This window comes from Pistacia vera, unplaced genomic scaffold, assembly GCF_008641045.1.
Source record: "Pistacia vera cultivar Batoury unplaced genomic scaffold, PisVer_v2 Contig102, whole genome shotgun sequence".
Lineage (NCBI taxonomy): Eukaryota > Viridiplantae > Streptophyta > Magnoliopsida > Sapindales > Anacardiaceae > Pistacia > Pistacia vera.
The window spans coordinates 62,713-84,451 of record NW_022195050.1 but is presented as its reverse complement, the minus strand read 5'-3'; the positions used below and the strand labels follow the sequence as shown (position 1 = coordinate 84,451).

General features: G+C 37.3%; 1 non-coding gene across 1 annotated transcript; it reads right to left on the bottom strand.

Moving 5' to 3' along the window:
* Positions 1–1,947: 1,947 nt before the first annotated feature.
* Positions 1,948–2,054, bottom strand: LOC116122096. Its single transcript, XR_004126837.1, has one exon. It is a non-coding gene; the product is annotated as a small nucleolar RNA R71 (small nucleolar RNA).
* Between the last annotated feature and the right edge of the window lie 19,685 nt (positions 2,055–21,739).

The following is a 21,739-nucleotide window of genomic DNA, read 5'->3' as shown; positions in this document are numbered from 1 at the left end:
AATTCTTTACATTTTGTGTTTCTGGCCAAAATGGACACTTTGAGCAAATAATGAGCGAATTGGAGTTTTTGGACTCAAAAGTAAGCGGATCTCAGAAGTTGGGAGAGTTCTGAAGCAGAGTGAAGCACTATGAAGCTTGTTCCCATGGGAGAGCATCGAAGATTCAAGCAAAGAAGCAAGCGGAGGGCAATTCTATAATTTCAGAATTCTTCATAAAGGTTCGCCGTGGCAAAAACTGTTAAGCACGAGATTCATTTTTACCTCGTCGCCGCGGCGAAACTCTTTCTTCGTCGTAGCGAAGTCTGCAAATTTTAGTTTTTCCAAAACACACAGTTTTATTTTAGGAAAGTTTTAGGTCTTTGGGCGAGGTTTAAAAGAAAAACTTTGCCATTTTCGTAGGAGGTGGTCCAGTTTTCGTTTGTTCTAATTGAGTTTTGGATAAGATTTGATTTTTAGAGAGAAGATTTGGGCTTGAATCTTGTGGATTCTTCAACTAGGAGAGATCTCAACTCTTTTCTCTGCATTTTAATATGTTGAACATTTTGTTTACTATTTTTCTTGCTGTGTATTTTGATTTAGTTATGAACTAACTCATTTTGGGTTAGGGTTTTGATTAAGTTCGGATTTCTATCGATCAATGAATTGATTATTGCCATTTCCATATTCTATTGCATAGATTATGTGGTTATTCTGTTTTTAATGGAATTTATTTGATGAATATGATGAGATTGAGAAATGAATCATATTGAGCTTCTTGGGTAATCACCATTGTTGTATTAAATGCTAGAGATAGATTTGAGAATCAATGAAATCAATCTAGGATTCCCTTAGCTTAATGAACTTGGACTTATTATTCTTCAATTTGTTGGGTGCGGAAGTTTAATAGGGAAAACTAGGAATTCATAGCCTGGGAAGGCATGTTTAACAACTTAGAGAATTTGATTTACAATTTGTGCATGTGAGTGTGGAATTAACATAGTCCGTAGAATTCATCCATAGAGTCCGAATGAAGTCAAAACCCTACCCGTTTGTTTAATTGATATTACCCTTGTTTTTAATCCTTGCTTTCATAATTTAGTTTTTAGCACTTGGCATATTTTGTTTTAGGTTTAGTTTAATTCTCTCCCATTAATCCAAACAAATTCGATTGCTCCAACTTGAAAAAACACTTACGAAAATTAGTGCTTAGCAACCAATCCTCGTGGGAACAATACTCACTCATCACTTTATTACTTTGTGCGACTAGTGCACTTGCTATTTTTGCATGTTGTAGTAATAACGCATCAAGTTTTTTGCACCATTGCCGGGGATTGAGTTTTGTGTTAACATTAAATTTTTCTTGTGTTAGCTAGATTGGAGCTTTATTTTTGCTTAATTGTTGTTTGTTTAATTTTTGTTATTCTTTTAGGTTGGTTTGTGATCTTACTTTTTCTATTTTTCTGTGTAGTTTATGCGAAGAGCAAGACATCAACTAGTGGTTCTTGTTGATCTAGAGATTGAAAGAAGCACTCGAAGACTTAACAGAGAAAGAAGAGAAAAAGAGGCTATAGTGGAACCAGAAGTCATAGTTGTAGAGATGGCATAAATAAGAACATTAAGGGATTTTCAGTTCCCTCAATTGATGGCAGTGGGTCGAGTATAACTAGACCAGTAGTGCAAGCCAACAACTTTGAGATAAAGCCGGCAATCATCCAAATGATCCAGCAGTCAGTACAGTTCAGGGGAATTTGAAGGAAGATCCAAATCTACACATTGCCAATTTTTTGGAGATTTGTGATACTTTCAAACGGAGTGTCAGATGATGCCATCAGATTGAGACTATTCCTGTTTTCATTGAAGGATAAAGCTAAGGGATGGTTAATGACATTACCAACAGGAATGATTACAACGTGGAACGATTTAGCATAGAAGTTCCTGACCAAATTCTTTCCTCTAGCAAAATCGGCAAAGCGGAAAAATGATATCACATCGTTTCTACAGAAAGAGTCGGAATCATTGTATGAGGCTCAGGAGAGATACAAAGAATTACTAAGGAGGTGTCCACATCATGGGTTGCTAGTTTGGATGCAAGTCCAAACATTTTATGATGGATTGATGGTGAATGTGCAAACTAAGGTGGATGCAGCATTGGGAGGAGCACTGCAAAATAAGACTCCAGAAGAAGCTCACAAGTTGCTTGAAGTTCTGGCAAGCAATAATTATCAAAGACCTAATGAGAGGGTGCAGCCGAAGAAATCTATAGGTCTTCATGAAATTGATGCATATACAGCCATTTCAGCCCAATTGACAGCACTTCAGAAACAGTTGGGAAGTATGCAGGTAAATTCCATTCAAGCACCTCAACTAACTTGTGAATTTTGTGCAGGTAATCACATGAGCAGTGAATGTCAAGTGGGGAACACGTTTACTTTAGCATCTTCATCGGAGCAGGTTAACTACTTGGCAGGAAATCAACGGCAACCGAACAATTCGTACTCTAACACATATAATCCTGGTTGGAAGAATCATCCGAACCTATGTTGGGGCAATCAGAATCAATAGAATCAGCAGAACAGTCAATGGAACCAAAGAGCATTGCCAAACAATCAAACAGGGGCGAACAATCAACCAGGAGAGCAAAAAGTGACAAAATTAGAGGACATGTTTGGAAAGTTTATGCAAGAGACCACAGGTTTTATGAATGAGACGAGGACGAATTTCAGAAATCAAGGGGCGTCCATTTGGAACTTGGAGGTACAGGTGGGGCAATTGGTTGAAAAGCTAAATGAGAGACCACAAGGGTCCCTACCAAGCAACACAGTGACTAACCCACAAGAGCAAGTGAACGCAATAACTTTGAGAAGTGGGACAGTCTTGGAAGAGGTGGAACAATCAAGGAAAGAAAGAAGCCCACCAAAAGAAAAGGAAGATTCTGATGAAGAAGTAGACGAAGAGATAATTGTTGAAGAGGAGCCAACCAGTTCTAGGAAAGATGAACAAAAGTGGGAAGAAAGGCAAAGGCAAAAGAAAGAAAAATTGCCATTTCCTGAGATACCACCAAAATTGGCACATCACACACCTCCGGTGCCTTTTCCTCACAGGCTCATAAAAGAAAAACAACATAAGCAGTTCATTAAATTTCTTGATGTATTTAAAAAATTGCACATTAACATTCCTTTTGCAAATGCATTACAACAGATGCCGAGCTACGCAAAATTTCCCAAGGAGATTTTATCAAACAAAAAGAAGTTAGAAGATGAGGAAACGGTGATGCTCATGGAGGAGTGCAGCGCCATTCTCCAAAAGAAGCTACCCCCGAAACTCAAAGATTCAGGGAGTTTTACTATTCCTTGTGTTATAGGAGACATCACTTTTGATAGAGTTTTATGTGATTTAGGTGCAAGCATAAATCTTATGCCTTTTTTTGTTTTCAGGAAATTAGGAATTGGTGAAGTGAAGCCAACAACAATATGCTTGCAGCTTGCAGATAGATCTATAAAGCATCCTAGGGGCATTATTGAAGATGTGTTGGTCAAAGTGGACAAATTTATTTTTTTGGCTGATTTCTTTGTGTTTGATATGGAAGAAGATAAAGAGATTCCTCTCATCCTGAGACGACCATTTCTGGCAACCGAAGAGCTTTGATTGATGTTCAAGAGGGGAAGTTGATCATGAGGATGCAAGATGAGGAAGTGACATTCAATGTCCTTGAGTCTTTGAAAGCTCCACTGAAGCAAGAGTCATGTTTCAAAATTGATTCAGTGGGTCAGTCAACAATTGAAACTTCCTAACTTAACGATCCTAATTCGTCAATTAAAGGATGCACGGTCAAGTCAAGGTGATTCAATGAGGAGGACCACAACCCAGAGAATTTTACACCATTCCAAGATGGGCCACAACTAAGCATGTATCCTCACAAGGGATGGATTCCTCCGCTCAAAAAGGGTGAAGAAAAATCAAGAAAACGGAAGCTGTTGGTAAGAATGTTCAAGCCATGAAAGGAATGACCAAGGAATGGAAATGGGTGGCTAAGCTCTCAACAAAGGCCCCATGTGACAAAAATCATCAACAAGTGAAGTTTCGTGCAAAGACAATGCTTGGGAGTTGATGTATTTGGATAGTCCGGATTGACACGAGAACTTGAGAAAGTCGAGCTTTCCGACTATAAACAAGCGCTCATTGGGAGGCAACCCAAGTGTTTCTAATTGATGTTGTTTATTTATTGTTTTGAAGTTGTTTAGTTTTCTTATGATTTTGAGATGAAGTTTAATTTGAGTGTTTTTGGGTGTTTCAAGTGAATTATCGAATCAAGGCGAAAAATGAAATTCTTCCAGTTTTTGTTGCGACGAAGCACATTTTGCAAAAATTGGAAGTCGAAAAGTCCTAGACTTCACCACGGCGAAGTAATTTTTTCTTTGAGGCGATGAGCCTCTGTATTTTTCCACCGCAGCAAAGAATTTTGTTTCGCCGCGGCGAAGCAAATTGGGCGAAATTCACTAAGGAAAATTCACCGTGGCGAAGCTTGTTCTTTGCCGAGGCGATGAGCTTCTGTAAGGCATCGACTGGGTTTAAAATCTAGGGTTTTTGAATTGAAGCTCGTTCTTCGCCGCGGTGAAACCTACTTTTTATAAATACGCATCATGACTTTTCATTTTTTGCAACGCATTTCAAACACAACCGAGAGAAAACCTTTTCCATCTTCGATCCAGAGCCTTCCTAGTGATTTCTCAGCAAAGTTTCTCACTCCTTGACCTTTTTAAACACCAAAACAACCCGTTCTAACAAAGATCTTTGCGAAAAATTGAAGAAAATTGTGGATTCAAGAATTTGAGGATTTTGCAATCTAGGCTGATTTTGGCTAATTTGGTGGTGAATACTCCCTAGTTTTGATAAGATTTCAAGTTCCCTAAGCTTTTAATTGCACAATTTCAAGTTTAGAGTTGGAGATCTGAAAATTTTGATTGTTGATTGAGTTGTGGATTGGTAGTGTTTTTGTGCTTTGATTTTGTTTGAGGAAGTGTAGATTGTGAATTGTGTGGTGTTGAGGAGTTTGGGTTTCGAATTTTGGAGTGTTTGGTTGAGTTGGAAGAAGAGTAATTTTGGGGGTCTAGGTGCAAATTTTGGAAGTGTTGTTTTTATTGCATGATTGATTGTGGTTGTCGTAGGGTGCTTAGAGTTGAATTATTGTGTTGAATTGTTGAGTTGATTGGTAGTTTGGGAAAAAAATGCCACTAAAAATGTTATCCAAAGGGAAAGGGAAAGGAAAAGGAAGAAAAGTGGACAACCGATTTGTGAATGACGAGGCTCGAAAATAATATGAAGGGACAATCCAAAGGAAAGATAAAGGATTTATTTCTGAGCGTGGATTGACTGTGAGCTAGGCTAAGCATTGGAGTCGAGGGAGACGTTGGGAATTGTTTATGAGTGAACCTGCACATGCGGCCATAGAGCTGATAGTGTGAGAGTTTTATGCCAACCTCCCGGAGTGTGAATCTGGTGCTGTGTTTGTGAGGGGTACTGATGTGGCATTTAATGTGAAGGTCATCAATGATTTTTATAACCTGCCTAAGATTAACCGTAATGATTATGAGGATTTTAGGAAGACACAGTTTGAGGATGATATTATTCTTTTGGTCATTACAAAACCGGATACCACTTGGGAGATTTCAAAAAAAAAAAAAAAAAGGTAGGAAGAGCATCAAGGGAACTAATTTGACACTGGTGGCTCGGTTGTGGCAGCACTTTATTTGTGTGAGGATGATGCCGGAGACGCACTATAGTATGGTGACTTATGAGAATGCATTATTGCTCTATTCTATTGCCATAAGAAAGAGTTAGTCAGTGAATTTTTCTAACATAGTGGCCACCATAGTTTTTCAATTGTTTTTCAGAATTTGGTGATGAAAAAGCCAATGACCGAGTGTGCATGCTGTTGAGTGGAACTTCAACTTCACGGATTAATTAGGGAACCATCTCGTACCTTTGTAGATTTCTATTTTTCTATTCTTAAATTGCGCATAATGTGACATTGGGGACAATGTCATCTTTAGTTTGGGGGTAGGAAAAATTTCAAATTTTTTATCTGTGTTTATTTTATTTTCATGTTTTGTTTTGTATGCCAATGATGAATTGTATAAATCGATGATGAGAATAGGGTTATTGGGATTTTATTGTTGAAAAATGTTAAGCATTGCTTCAAGTTTATGTTGATTGACTGAATTTTGATTGAGGTTTGTTGAGTGGTTCAACCACCATTTTCATTTATTCTGGCATGCTTAGATTTATTTTATGTGGTTAGGTAAAGTTTTGATAATGTTGGTGGACTCTAGAACCTAGTAGAGAAATGCTTGAGGTGAAATTCTAGGAATAGACATTGTTGAGGAAATGATTTAGGCATTTTTCAGAACGTTTGAGCCTTTCCAGCCGACACATGAATGAAGCTTTCCCTAGTCATCCATTTGAGCCTTATGAGATCATCATTGCTTTATTTTCCTTGCAAACCAAAAATTGTCCAATCCAATTACCCTAAACACTTTAATATACCCTTTAGGAGAATCTTGGACCTAATGCAAACACAAAGAAAAGAGTTGTGTGAATGAACTAAAAGAATAGTTTGGGGGTTTTGAGAAGGGCAAGAAGAATAAGAGAGGTAATTAACCTCAATTTGAGATTGTTGTTATTTCCCAAAAAAAAAACAAAAAAAAAAATTTCGAGAATTGCATTACAATAGCAAAAATAAGAATTTTTCATGGTTGAAGGTTGTTAAATGGTTGACATTTTGAGTGATGGTTGAGAAAGCAAGTGGGAGTTGGATTAAGTCTTAGTGTTAGGAAGTGGGAGTTGGATTAAGTCTTAGTGTTTGCTTTAAGGAAACCAAGTTCTCTTGTTTGTTTATCCTTTGCTTTCCTTTGGAGCCCACTACCCGAGCCTAATGTTAAAAGCTTGGAAAGACCTTTTGATTTTTAGCGATGTCTAATCCTCATTAGTGGAGAGTAGTTCGATATTTAGGCTTATGGAGTCTGCCGCCATTTGATAAACTTTGCATGTCTGCATAAAATAACCCGGGAAGTCGGAAGATGGATTGAAGTGGGGATCAACTACTCGGGGGACCAATAGAGAAAGATAGTCGATGCAACTTATAACTTCTTGGAGTGTTGAACATTTTTCTAGTAATAATTTTTCAACAACCTTTGAGACTTGTATAAATTCTAGGCAATTCGTATGTTGAGTTGAGTCTAATTTTTGTTTGCTCATTTCCAGTTTTGTTGTGTTGTGTTTTCTTTCTTTGAGTTTTGTACTTGATGCTCGGGGACGAGCATGTCTTTAGTTTGGGGGTATTTGACAATCCGAGGATTATACTATTTTATTTAGGCTTTTAGGCCAAATTTTAGATACTTCTTAGTTCATTTATGCCCGAATTACTACTTAATTCTTTACATTTTGTGTTTCAGGCCAAAATGGACATTTTGAGCAAATAATGAGCGAATTGGAGTTTTTGGACTCAGAAGTAAGCGGATCTCAGAAGTTGGGAGAGTTCTGAAGTAGAGTGCAGCACTATAAGCTTGTTCCCATGGGAGAGCATCGAAGATCGAAGATTCAAGCAAAGAAGCAAGCGGAGGGCAATTATGTAATTTTAGAATTCTTCATGAAGGTTCGCCGCAACGAAAACTGTTAAGCACGAGATTCATTTTTACCTCGTCGCCGCGGCGAAACTCTTTCTTCGTCGCGGCGAAGTCTGCGAATTTTAGTTTTTCCAAAATGCACAGTTTTATTTTAGGAAAGTTTTAGGTCTTTGGGCGAGGTATAAAAGAAAAACTTGACCATTTTCGTAGGAGGTGGTCCATTTTTCGTTTGTTCTCATTGAGTTTTGGATAAGATTTGATTTTTAGAGAGAAGATTTGGGCTTGAATCTTGTGGATTCTTCAACTAGGAGAGATCTCTATTCTTTTCTCTGCATTTTAATATGTTGAAGATTTTGTTTATTGTTTTTCTTGCTGTGTGTTTTGATTTAGTTATGAACTAACCCATTTTGGGTTAGGGTTTTGATTAAGTTTGGATTTCTATCGGTCAATGAATTGATTATTGCCATTTCCATATTCTATTGCATAGATTGTGTGGTTATTCTATTTTAAATGGAATTTATTGGATGAATATGATGAGATTGAGAAATGAATCATATTGAGCTTCTTTGTGTATCACCATTGTTGTATTAAATGCTAGAGATAGATTGAGAATCAATGAATCAATCTAGGATTCCCTTAGCTTAATGAACTTGGACTTATTATCTTCAATTTGTTGGTGCGGAAGTTTAATAGGAAAAACTAGATTCATAGCCTGGGAAGGCAGTTTCAACTTAGAGAATTTGATTTACATTTGTGCATGTGAGTGTGGAATTCACATAGTCCGTAAATGATGAGAATGCAAAATATCATATTACCCCCTTAATGTCAGTCTTTTATACTTATTTGCTACCTAATGTACTCATTATTATTCTATTTGATTTAGGATGCAAATGGAGGCATTAATTGCAAAACGGAACTATTAAGTGAATTCGGAGTTTCAACGTCGTTTCGTAATCTGGACATAACTCTCTCATCCAAGCTCAGATTGAGATGATTCAAAATTTTGTGGCACTAACAAAGAGATCTACACTTTAATGTTTTGAGTTTGGAGGATACTCTCGCATCAAGGTTGTAATCGGGCTTGAAGTTGAGGCACCTGCACTGCCGACGTTCTGGAACATTCTGCCTTGTCATGAAATTCAAATAGGCAATTTATTATAGGACGTTTTGAAGACCTATTGCACACAAATTATAGTTGGAAACACCATTTTCCTATTTTGTATTAAGACTTTATTTTATTTTCAATACTACCAGATTGGATAGTTATTTTGGGATTTTAGAATATTTTTAGGAGATTTAGATTGAGTAGAATTAAAATTCGAATTGGATATGGAGAGAGGGAGATCAATTAGGGATAACACATATCACACACGCCTCTCTCTTCTCTCTTGGGGGGGAAGGGGAATTTTGTTTTTCTGGAATTTTTCTTCTTCGTTTTCTTTTGAACTTTTCCTCTGTAATTTCGTGATGGCCATGAGTGGCTGATTTTTTAACTTGGTCGAAGGAAACATCTCGGAATTAATAAACTGTGAGATCAATCTAGTTTGTATTGAATGTTCTTCTGTGCTCTTTTCATGATTGTTGCGTTTAATTACTAGGAGGCCTACTAGTTTATTAGTTGCTGCAATCTACTGCTAAGTTAGATATCAAATCCATAATTGTTTGATTCCTCTAACTTGTGAAGCAATTAGGGTTAATAATGCTGCGTCAGGAATTAGTAATTCTTAAGAAGAACACTCGACTAAATTAAATGCAACCGCTTGAGTTGTGTTGTTTAGCTTCATCGATCTCTCTAGGTCTTAAGGCTGCCATTAGATATCTTTAGCACTTGTCTAGGGTCGTTTAGTAGTAAGGTTAATTAGATCGTTTGTTTCTTAATTATTTAACTAAGGAGAATAGGGAAATAGTTCAACGGTGAATTAGGGTATGAATTGATTTATTTTTGTATCGATGATCAGTTTGTAGATTCCGATGGTGATGTTGACCTGACCAAGGTTTGTTATTTTGATTGTTGATTAATTTGAATTGTTGTTTTCCTGAAATTGTTTTCTGTTTTTACTCAACCCCCCAGCCTTGTTCACATAACAATAATTTGGCTAGACACTTGTAACAACTACTGAAACTAGTACCATGCATGCATAATAACAATATAAATTGGGCCCCAAAATTTCTTTTCATTGAAATCATATGTCTTTTATACACAAAGATTACTGTTTACAAAAATGCATTTTAAAAGACAACACAGGGGAAAACAGTGTAGCTATTCCTCTTCGCTTGCCGACGCCCCTCCGACTGCGTCATCACCTAGAACCTGCATCCACAAAGGAAAATAACGGGGTGAGCACAAATAATGCTCAGTAAGTAAAACTCTCTACTGTCTGTCCCCGTAAGATAACTCTTATTCTTTCCTTCTACTATTTCTGATTCTATCTCTGTTTTCTACAACATCATGACCTCATCTTACCGGAGGTATCGCGGATGGCGTTCACACAGCACCATCTCGCTCTCTATGGCTATCGGGTGGAATTCACAAAGTACCAACCCGTTCTTAGTGCCTACCGAGTAGGATCACAAAGCACCAACTCGATTCTTTCTAACTACGGGTGGAGATCACCTAGCACCTACCCGTTCCTCATGAATTTGGGTGACGTTCACCAAGCATTTACCCGTCTCTAGTCACTATCGGGTGATGATCCCAAAGCATCAACCCGCTTCTACTAACCGTTGGATGATGATCACAAAGCTCAACCCACTTATCTATAACTAATCGGATAGTGATCACAAAGCTCTACCCATTTCTATTACTCATTGGGTGACGGTCACAAAGCATCGACCCATCTCTAAGGGCTATTCGGGTGATGATCACAAAGCATCAATCCGATTCTCATAACGGTCGGGTGATGATCACAAAGCATCATCCCACTTTACGCTCTTCTAATTCATTCTATTGTAGCATTTTTCAATGCTCTCTACCCTTAGTAATTGTACACACTAAGCTCTCTACTCATAGAGCAATTGCATACACAATTTTCCTACACTTTCTTAGGTCACTTTTCTATGTACACTAGTGCCTATGGATGGTTCACTTCACCAATGCACTTATGAGATGCCAACATGCAATGTTGCAAGAATTAAAGTTCATTACTCACACTCAAACCTCATTAGGCATTTCATCAAACAACTCATGTGCACTATAAAACTCATTATAGCAATGTTCTAAAACCTTTTCTCCACCATCCAAAATGGGGAAAAACCCTTCACAAGTCATAAAACCTGTCAAAGAAAGCACTTCCAAATAGGGTTCCATAACACCCCTTCAATTCCATCTCAAACTACCTTGCCAACCCAACAATTCATTTCTCAATTTGCAAGTGTAAACATTCACAAAGCATAGAAATCTCTATTAAGCTTTCACACATGGCATATTACATGTACAATCACATACATACATCATTTCTATCAAAACCCTAATCAAGAATTCATAAATCTCAACTTGGGTTGGGTTTTACTTACCTTGTTATGAGAACTTCACAAATTGTTCCTTTCACTTGTTTAGCTTGACTTTCCTCTACTCTTAACCAAAAGAATGAACCCTCAAACTTCAATATGGGTTAAAACTCCAAATCACAACAACTTAAGTAGAGATTCTTACCTTAGGAAGCCTTAGGTGCTTTTCTACCTCAAATCACTTCAAAAACCCCTTGGAAATCCTTGATCAAAGAGAAGAAAGTTGAGAGGAAGAAGAATGAAGAGTTGCGTTTGAGAGAAGAAATGAGGGGTTTGTTAATTCTAATTCCTTTTAATGAATTTAAACCAAAGCATTCCCATTTTGCCTTACTCTTCTTTGGGAATTCCATCTATATCCTTTGATTCATTACAAACTCACCCCCATATCAACACATTCTCCATGAAAATCCTTACAATTAACTCCCCACTTTCCCTGCTAATTAGGGGTAGAATGGTCAATTGCCCTTAGGAAGAAAATATCTAAACTCATCAACATTTTATTCGGGCTGTCGCCGCGGCGAAGAAACTTCTGTTGCCGCGCAAACTGTCCGAGAGTTTCTCCCTTGGTTTCAACATCTTCGCCGCGGCGAAGATTCTTCTTCGCCCCGGCGAAGCTTGGTATACGCAACTTCTTCTATTTTCAGCCAAATTCAGGGCAAACATTCAACCAACTTTCAATCAAACAATATTACCAAACCAATTTCAAATAAAAGCGGAAAGGAACAATACAACGTACCTCATGTGGGGCGTTACAACACTCTCCGTGGGATGTATCCGACTCACACTACTACGTGTATTAGGTTTTAATTCTGGTTGCCTACAATATCCGCCAGTAGATTCATGCATAGAGTCTGAATGAAGTCAAAACCCTACCGGTTTGTTTAAATTGATTTACCCTTGTTTTTAATCCTTGCTTTTATAATTAGTTATTACCACTTAGCATTTTTGTTTTAGTTTTAGTTTAATTCTCTCCCGTTAATCCAAACAAATTCGATTGCTCCAACTTGAAAAAACACTTAGGAAAATTAGTGCTTAGCACCCATCCTCGTGGGAACTACTTACTCATCGCTTTATTACTTTTTGGCACTAGTGCACTTGCTATTTTTGCATGTTGTAGTACAACGCATCACGTACCCGTGCTCCGGCATGTCTTGATGAGAATGCAAAATATCATATTTACCCCCTTAATGTTTAGTCTTTATACGATTTTTTGCCTAAATGTACTCATTATTATTCTATTTTGATTTAGGATGCAAATGGAAGCGTTAATTGCAAAATGGAACTATCAAGTGAATTCGGACAGTTTCGACGTTGTTTCGTATCTGGGCATAACTCTTTCATACAAGCTCCGATTGAGATGATTCAAAACGCTGTGGAACGATAAGAATATCTACAACTTTAAAGTTTTGAGTTTAGAGAGATACTCACTTCATCAAGGTTCTAATCGAGCTTGAATTTGACGCATCTGTACTGGACGTCCTGGAGCATTCGGCCTTGTCATGCAAATCAATTGGGCAGTTTATTATTGGAAGATTTGAACACATGTGGCACGCAAGTTACAGCTCAGAATCACCACTTTCCTATTTTATTTTAGGACTTTATCTTATTTTCATAATTAGAAACAATTAGATTAATGTTATTTTAGGATATTAATATTTCTTTTAGGAGATTGAGGGGGATCAAACACTTGAATCTGGATTTTTGCTAGGGGATCAGATTAGGGTTTTTGAGGGGGACCACGCCTCTCTCTTCTCTCTTCTCTGGAATTTTTCTTTCTCTTTTGAGTTTTGATGATGGCCATGAGCGTAGAACTTTTGTAACTTGGTCGAAGAAACGAAGGCCTCGAATCATAAACTGTAGATCTAATATATTTTTCTTGGTGTTCAATTTTCGTGTTTGAGTATTGGATGTTTTTCTGTGCCTAATTTTATATTGTTTCGTTTAATTACTAGGGAGGCCTACTAGTTTATTAATTGTTGCAATCTACTGCTAAGTTAGATATCAAATTCGTAATTGTTTGATCCCTCTAACTTGTGAAGCAATTAGGGTTAATATTCGCTGCGTCGGAATTTGTAATCTTAAAGAACATTCAACTAAATTAAATACAACCGCTTGTGTTTGTGTTGTTTAGCTTTCATCGATTTCTCTAATTCTTAGGTTGCCACTAGATTAAATCTTGAGCGCTTGTCTAGGGTTGTTTAGTGGTAAGATTAATTAAGATCGCTTGTTTCTTGATTAATTACAATTAAGGAGAGATGAAATATTTCCAACGGTGAATATTCAGGTATGGATGTGATTTATTTTGCATCAATGATCATTTGTAAGATTCCGATGGTGGATGTTGACTGAGACCAAGTTTTTTTATTAATTGATCTCGATTTGAATTGTTTTTGTTATTTTTGCTAAGATTGTTTTTCTGTTTTACTCAAAACCCCCCAGCCTTGTTCACATCATCGAAATTTGGCTAGACACTCTTCGTGGGATCGACCCTTGCTTACCGTATTTACAGTTTAGTAGTTAGGTTAGGAAGGTTTTTAATCTTGGTTGCCTACGACAGCACACCATCACTCACAAAATCTTGTGCATGTTATCTCCCTTTCCAGCATTTCTAGTAACTAACAGCACATCCCAACTCTGTGTGCACCAGTCTCTGAATGTCTTTAGGAGATAGACCTTTCCCTTCAAATAACTAACTTTTGACAAGTTGTCCACTAACATCAGTGGAGGCTTGTCGATGTTCACCTGAAATATGTCCCAAACCACATGTGTGCTCATGGGTATATTTGCTAACAATAATTTTTTCAGACTCTGCCAGCCTTCAACAACAAACCCGCCACTTGCACTTTCGGTCACGACATGCAACCGTCACAACCGATGAATTAGACTTTTTGGTAATGAACTCAAAATTATCTCTCACAGCAACAAGTTTTAGCTTCCTCACCACTTCCTCTTTGTTGCAAATAAACACCCTATACGCAACTGTGATCAATCCGTAAAAACATGAGCTGATTCACTACTACCTACAATTGCCCCATCTGAACCTGCATAAAAGACCATAGTGTTCTCTTTCTCACAAACTACACCTTCTGCATAATCTATATGTAAAGGAATCTCTACATCTACGGGAACATGTACGGGATCCTCCTCCTCAACATTTTCATTCTGCTGCACATGACCAACCTCTTCTATAGTGTCCTCCTCACCACCTAAATCACCACCTACTCTTGATTTTTCAACTAAGAAATCAATGCCCTCATAGTTCAACTTAAAACCAACATTCTCTTTGCCAACTTCCTCGTTATCCCCTTCCTTTGAACCAACTTCCAACAGTTTATCTACAAAAGGAACCCTTAAAATCGGTCTCAAACCATTATCGCCCACATCAATCATATATAACTTCACACCTTCATCCAACTTTAATATAGCAGGAGATACCTTATAATGTTTAAGAACTCTACTTAAAACATACTTCACAACTATATCACTATGTGAGCAACTCAAATCACCTCTTCTAATTATTTCATCAATCAAGTCATCAAAACTAACCTCTGTGCTCACAGCAATTGGTATAACTTCTTTGCTTGCTCTTCCCAATCCACTTCCAACAACTTTCTTCCTCCACCCACTCACCAAAATATTCAACACCCAAAACAACTTGTCCCATGTCTAATAATAGCCAAATACCTACGATGCAAGAAAAAGAAAATATTATTAACTGATGTATTAAGGGTTGAAAAATTTTAAAAAGCATCTGCAAAGTCGTTTGAGCGATCTAGTGTATCGCTTACTAGATCGCTTAAGCGATATAATGGACCGTTTAAGTAATTAGGTATAAATAAGCCTGATGCCTTAAGTGATCTTCTGCCATTTACCTGATCGCTTAAGTGATCTACTGCCATAGTAGATCGCTTAAGCGATCTTCTGCCATTTACCTGATCGCTTAAGTGATTTGCTGCCATATACCAGACTTATAGCAGATCGCTTAAGCAATCTTCTGCCATATATCTGATTGCTTAAGCGATCTATGATCTGCTGCATTATACCAGACATACCAGATCGCTTAAGAGATACACCAGATTGCTTAAGTGATCTATCATATCCAGAACACATTTTCAGTCATCTCCACCTACAATCGGTGCTACCACCCCCAACCACCCATAATGCAAGAAAATATTCAACAAATTTCACTCCTTTCAACTTGCATTACATCAAACACAACCCAACAACCTAAACAACTAAATCAAAATCATAACCCAAACCCAATCTATCATTAAATCTTTGTAAATCAAAATATAAAATGGAAAGGGGAGATACACATACCTGGACAAAATGTTAGGAGGAGGAGGAGGAGGATCTGTGGTGGAGGAAGAAGATATTGTTAATGNCTGGGTGCCTACGACAGCACGCCAGTAGAATTCATCCATAGAGTCCGAATGAAGTCAAAACCCTACCCGTTTGTTTAAATTGATATTACCCTTGTTTTTAATCCTTGCTTTCATAATTTAGTTATTAGCACTTGGCATATTTTTTTTTAGTTTTAGTTTAATTCTCTCCCGTTAATCCAAACAAATTCGATTGCTCCAACTTGAAAAAACACTTAGGAAAATTAGTGCTTAGCAACCAATCCTCGTGGGAACGATACTCACTCATCACTTTATTACTTTGTGCGACTAGTGCACTTGCTATTTTTGCATGTTGTAGTAACAACGCATCACGTACCCGTGCTCCGGCATGTCCCTCACAAAATCTTATGCATGTTATCTCCCTTTCCAGCATTTCTAGTAACTAACAGCACATCCCAACCCTGTGTGCACCAGTCTCTGAATGTCTTTAGGAGATAGACCTTTCCCTTCAAATAACTGACTTTTGACAAGTTGTCCAATAACATCAGTGGAGGCTTGTCGATGTTGACCTGAAATATGTCCCAAACCACATGTGTGCTCACGGGTATATTTGCTAACAATAAATTTTTTAGACTTTGCCAACCTTCAATAATAAACCCGCCACTTCCACTTTCGGTCACGACATGCAACCGTCACAACCGATGAATTAGACTTTTTGGTAATGAACTCAAAATTACCTCTCACAGCAACAAGTTTTAGCTTCCTCACCACTTTCTCTTTGTTGCAAATAAATACCCTATGCGCAACTGTGATCTATTCGTAAAAACATGAGCTGATTCACTACTACCTACAATTGCCCCATCTGAACCAACATAAAAGACCATAGTGTTCTCTTTCTCACAAACTACACCTTCTGCATAATCTGTATTTAAAGGAATCTCTACATCTACGGGAACATGTATGGGGTCCTCCTCCTCAACATTTTCATTCTGCTGCACATGATCAATCTCTTCTATAGTGTCCTCCTCACCACCCAAATCAACGCCCACTCTTGATTTTTTAGCTAAGAAATCAATGCCCTCATAGTTCAAATTAAAACCAGCATTCTCTTTGCCAACTTCCTCGTTATCCCCTTCCTTTGAACCAACTTCCAACGGTTTATCTACAAAAGAAACCCTTAAAATCGGCCTCGAACTATTATCGCTCACATCAATCATATATAACTTCACACCTTCATCCGACTTTAATATAGCAGGAGGTACCTTATAATGTTCAGGAACTCTACTTAAAACATACTTCACAACTATATCACTACGTGAGCAACTCAAATCACCTCTTCTAATTATTTCATCAATCAACTCATCAAAACTAACCTCTGTGCTCACAGCAATTGGTATAACTTCTTTGCTCTTCCCAATCCACTTCCAGCAACTTTCTTCCTCCACCCACTTACCAAAATATTCAACACCCAAAACAACTTGTCCCATGTTTAATAATAGCCAAGTACCTATAATGCAAGAAAAAAGAAAATATTATTAACTGATGTATTAAGGGTTGAAAAATTTTAAAAAGCATCTGCAGAGTCGCTTGAGCAATCTAGTGGATCGCTTAAGTGATCTAGTATATCGCTTACTAGATCGCTTAAGTGATATAATGGATCGCTTAAGCGATCAGGTATAAATAAGCCTGATGCCTTAAGCGATCTTCTACCATTTACCTGATCGTTTAAGCGATCTGCTGCCATACACCAAACTTATAGCAGATCACTTAAGCGATCTTCTGCCATTTACCTGATTGCTTAAGTGATCTACTGCCATATACCAGACTTATAGCAGATCGCTTAAGCAATCTTCTGTCATATACCTGATCGCTTAAGCGATCTATGATCTGCTGCATTATACCAGACATACCAGATTGCTTAAGCGATACACCAGATTGCTTAAGCGATCCATCATATCCAGAACACATTTTCAGTCATCTCCACCTACAATCGGTGCTACCACCCCCAACCACCCACAATGCAAGAAAATATTCAACAAATTTCACTCCTTTCAACTTGCATTACATCAAACACAACCCAACAACCTAAACAACTAAATCAAAATCATAACCCAAACCCAATCCATCATTAAATCTTTGTAAATCAAAATATAAAATGGAAAGGGGAGATACACATACCTGGACAAAATGTTAGGAGGAGGAGGAGGAGGATCTGTGGTGGAGGAAGAAGATATTGTTAATGGTGGGAACAAGAAGATGTACAGGTTAGAGGAAGAAGAAGATGTAGACGAAGCTTAGAAGAAACAACAACCAGGGGAGGGATGCGTTAATGGCAGGAGGAAGAAGAAGAAGGTGTTTGGGTTTGTTTGCAAGAATTTCGGCTCTTTGGGGACATATTGTAATTTTTAAAAGATTAAACAATACTTCATTAATCCTAATTAACCGCTAATCATGTTTAATTAACCTTAATCAATAATAAGGCTATTTACTTAACACTTTCAAATTTCATGGCCTTTTAATTAAATTTGAACTTGATTTTGCCTTTTGATAAAATGCCTTGGGAAGGGGGGGGGGGGGGGTGTTAGTATGCTTAGTAAGGGTGTTCAAAAGAACCGGTTGGAACCAGAACCGACGGGTACCCTGGGTTTGGTTCCGGTTCCTACCCAGAACCAATCGTCAATGGGTAGGTTCCGGTTCCAAATTTTTGGAACTGTTACTGTGCGGTTTCGGTTCCGGTTCCTATAGTTAGGAACCGGAACCAGGAACCAGGAACCGAGACTAATATAAAATAAAATTAAATATTAGGGGGGTTATAAAAACTTTTGTAGAAAAAGTAATGTGAATATATTTATATTTATATTTCATAACATTTAAAGTAAGTTGGTTTGACTTTTGAGAATCTACCTTTACAAAGTAATGGAGTTTGTAATTTTGAATTTATAATTTGCAATTTTATTTTTGTTAACAAGTGCTAGGTGGGGGGTATTTGTAAGTTTTTAAGGGTTTTTTTTTCCATTTTAAAAACTTTTGGGGGGTCATGTAATTTTACAGGGTACCCAGAACCGGAACCATTGTTACAGGTTTTGGTTCTAGGTACCTAGGAACCGGAACCGTCGGTTCCGGCTCTGGTTCCAAATTTCAAGGAACCGTCGGTTCCGGTTCCAGTTCCTTCAAAAAGTGCAGGGTACCCGGAACCGAACACCCCTAATGCTTCGTGTGTTATATGGTATGGTGTGGTGCTGGTGGATTTAGGAATTTTAGGTATGGTATTTGTACAACACTGGACTATTTTGAAGTGAGATCTACGCCGTTACTTTTTGAGAAATCTCATTTGAATGAATCCAATAGTTTCCAATGATGTTGAGACTTGGGTGACGTAAAATCTTTAAAAAGAAGTTGTATTCATATATTTGTAATTTTTTTTAAATGTCAAACATATAAACATTGAATGGGAAGGTTGCTGTAAAAAATAGTTCACAAATAATTTAAAGAGAAAAAAAAAGTAGATTTATAAGTTAAACTAATTGTTAAAAATGTAAAATATCACGTAACAGAAGACTGAAGAGAGACAACTTTTATGCTAGACATAGACTACTCGAGAATCTCTTCCTACCAACCTAAGGAGTCAAGGACCTTTTTTTTTATTGGTATTATTTATTAATGATAAATAAATATTTTTTTGTGAGATCATTAATTTTAAATACATTATTGATGTTATAAAAAACAGAGATACGGTAAAATGAGAGGTAAAATCATTCAATATGCTTTCGTATTGAAATTATAATATTATGTAAAATAAAAATATCATTTAAAATTTGATAATGTAAATACTTGGGGGAGGAAAAAAATTGAATATAAATCTATCAGTAACGTTTTGATCCCTGTCATTAGTGAATCTCAAGACCAAATAGTTTGAGTAAACGACATATTCCCACCCAAGGTTTGACGAAATCCCTAGTTGGTACCCCTGGTTACATTTATTCTAGATTCCCACCCTTAAAGTGACAGAAAAGTGTTTGATGTAATAGTAAAGGGGTAAATTGGTCATTTTGCATGGACGACGCACGTTAGCAGATTGCTACCTATGACAATCCTCCAGCGCATGTTAGCAGACAGTGTCTCCAACGTTTTTTGCCCTTTTTCGACGATTCTTCCACCCAAAATCACCTCACCACCATTTGAACCCCCATCCTCCCCTCTACAAAACCTTACCCTTCATAACCCCTCATCACTTGCCGATCGTTGGCCACGGTAACCATGACATGTAACTGGTTTTTACCGGTTTTCAGTCGTTTTGAACAGCGACAACCCCAACCACCACCACCATTTGACTCCTCACATCCTTCTCTACAAAACCCCTAACCTTCCTAACCATGGTAGCTCACCATTTGTCGTCCACCATTTCACCAAAAAAGGGCCAAAAAACACGAACTCTTGGCCCGCGAACGATGAGTAAACAGTTTATGAGGACATAGGGGTTTTATAGAGTTGGAGATGCTGGTTGCAATGGTGGTGTTCAATTGGATTTTCGCAGCTAGAATCGACTAGAATCTGGCAAAGAACAGAGAAATCATAAGATTAACGGTGCTGACAATTAGAGGGGCCAATGAGTCAGGAACCAAAGGGGTTTTGGACGAAAAAATACGGGGAAGGTGATAGAGGTGACAAAGGGGTTCGACGCCATTGGAAATAGCCTAGATCAGGCGAAAATCAAAAGGGTGTGTAGTAATCGAGTGTGTTATTGAGATAATTTGAAAATAAAATGGTAAGTTTTATAATTCTACCAATTTAGTGGTTAAAATGTAATTTATTAATTTAGGGTTAAGGGCATTATGGTAATTGCACCCTCTATACCCTAAAACTTGCTAACAATGTTATTTTAAGGGTGAGAATCTAGAATAAATGTAACTTGGGGTACCAACTTAGGATTTCGTCAAACCTTGGGTGGGATTATGTCGTTTACTCAAATAGTTTTTATAAACTCTTATAAGAGCAATTAGAACAAACATTAGGCATGAAATTATAATTATCCATCACTGATATGATGTCTAAACAATAATAGTATTCTCAAATCTCAATAATAAGAAAGCCAGCCCCCCGCTTAGTAGGTTTCATAGTAGCTTCAAACAAAGTCTCAAAGCTAAGAGTGATAATGTTGAATCCGAAAGAAAACACGTTACAAGAATAGCATAAAATAATAACAAAAGATAATGATTCATTTTGGTTCCTTCATTTTTCAAGGAATTACTTCCACCATATCCATCAAAACTAAAAGAAGTATACATCATATTTAACATACAATACTATAAAATTGTCATCAAAAGGGTCAAACTATTGCATTCTAGTTGTTGGAGAAGAATTTGTCTTTCTCCACAACTAGCTTGGCATAAGGTAGTTCGATCCCTAGAAAATTTAATTACTTTTCCTTGCTTAAATCGAATACATCAACCTTGACACTCATGGCTGCCACTCACTTGTCAATTTCCTAAACATTGTTTATTCTTATGCTGTTTTGTGCGGATCAAAGAAAGTTAGGGTTTGGGGTTCTTACAATTGACCAACGATTAAGCTGCAATCATGTAAAGTCTATTTACCAAACTTAATCCCTGCTAGCAATTGCCATATTTTCATGTATTTGCACATACATTTCTTTGTTTGTTAGGGTGCCATTTATTTTATTTTAATTGGGGATGATGTTTCACAGTGGGGAGATAGATGCTTTGGGCTACAAGAGAAGGGGAATGAGTTGCGCCAAGCTCAAAAGCTTTTAGAACAACAAGATTGAAGCCAACAATCTCAGTCTCAAGAACGGTAAATAGGATCCAATTATGTTTTCTTATTTTCTTATCTTAGTGTTTGGTTGTAAATACTTCATTTTAGCTGGTTATGTCTCTACAATAATGTCATTAGGGGCCGTCTGGTTAGAGTTACTAAAAGATTATTTTGGTAATCTATCTTTTAATCTAGACATTACCTTGTTTGGTTGTTAGATAATAAAATTAACATGTGGAACACAAATGCCCTCATGTGTCTATCAAATAACAATTCGCCTAACTGTGCAAAAATGACTTTTGTAACGTTATAAATTTATTTATTAGACAAAAATGTCCCTCATTTTACATAAATTAATTTTATTGTTATCATTTTACCCCTAATTAATTAATTTTTTTTACAATAATGCCCTTATTTTGAAAACTATTTACATGAATACCACCCAAGACGATTGTCGACCATCGGCCACCACTGCTTGCCACCATCGCCTGCCACCATTAGTAGTAGTCAGAACGG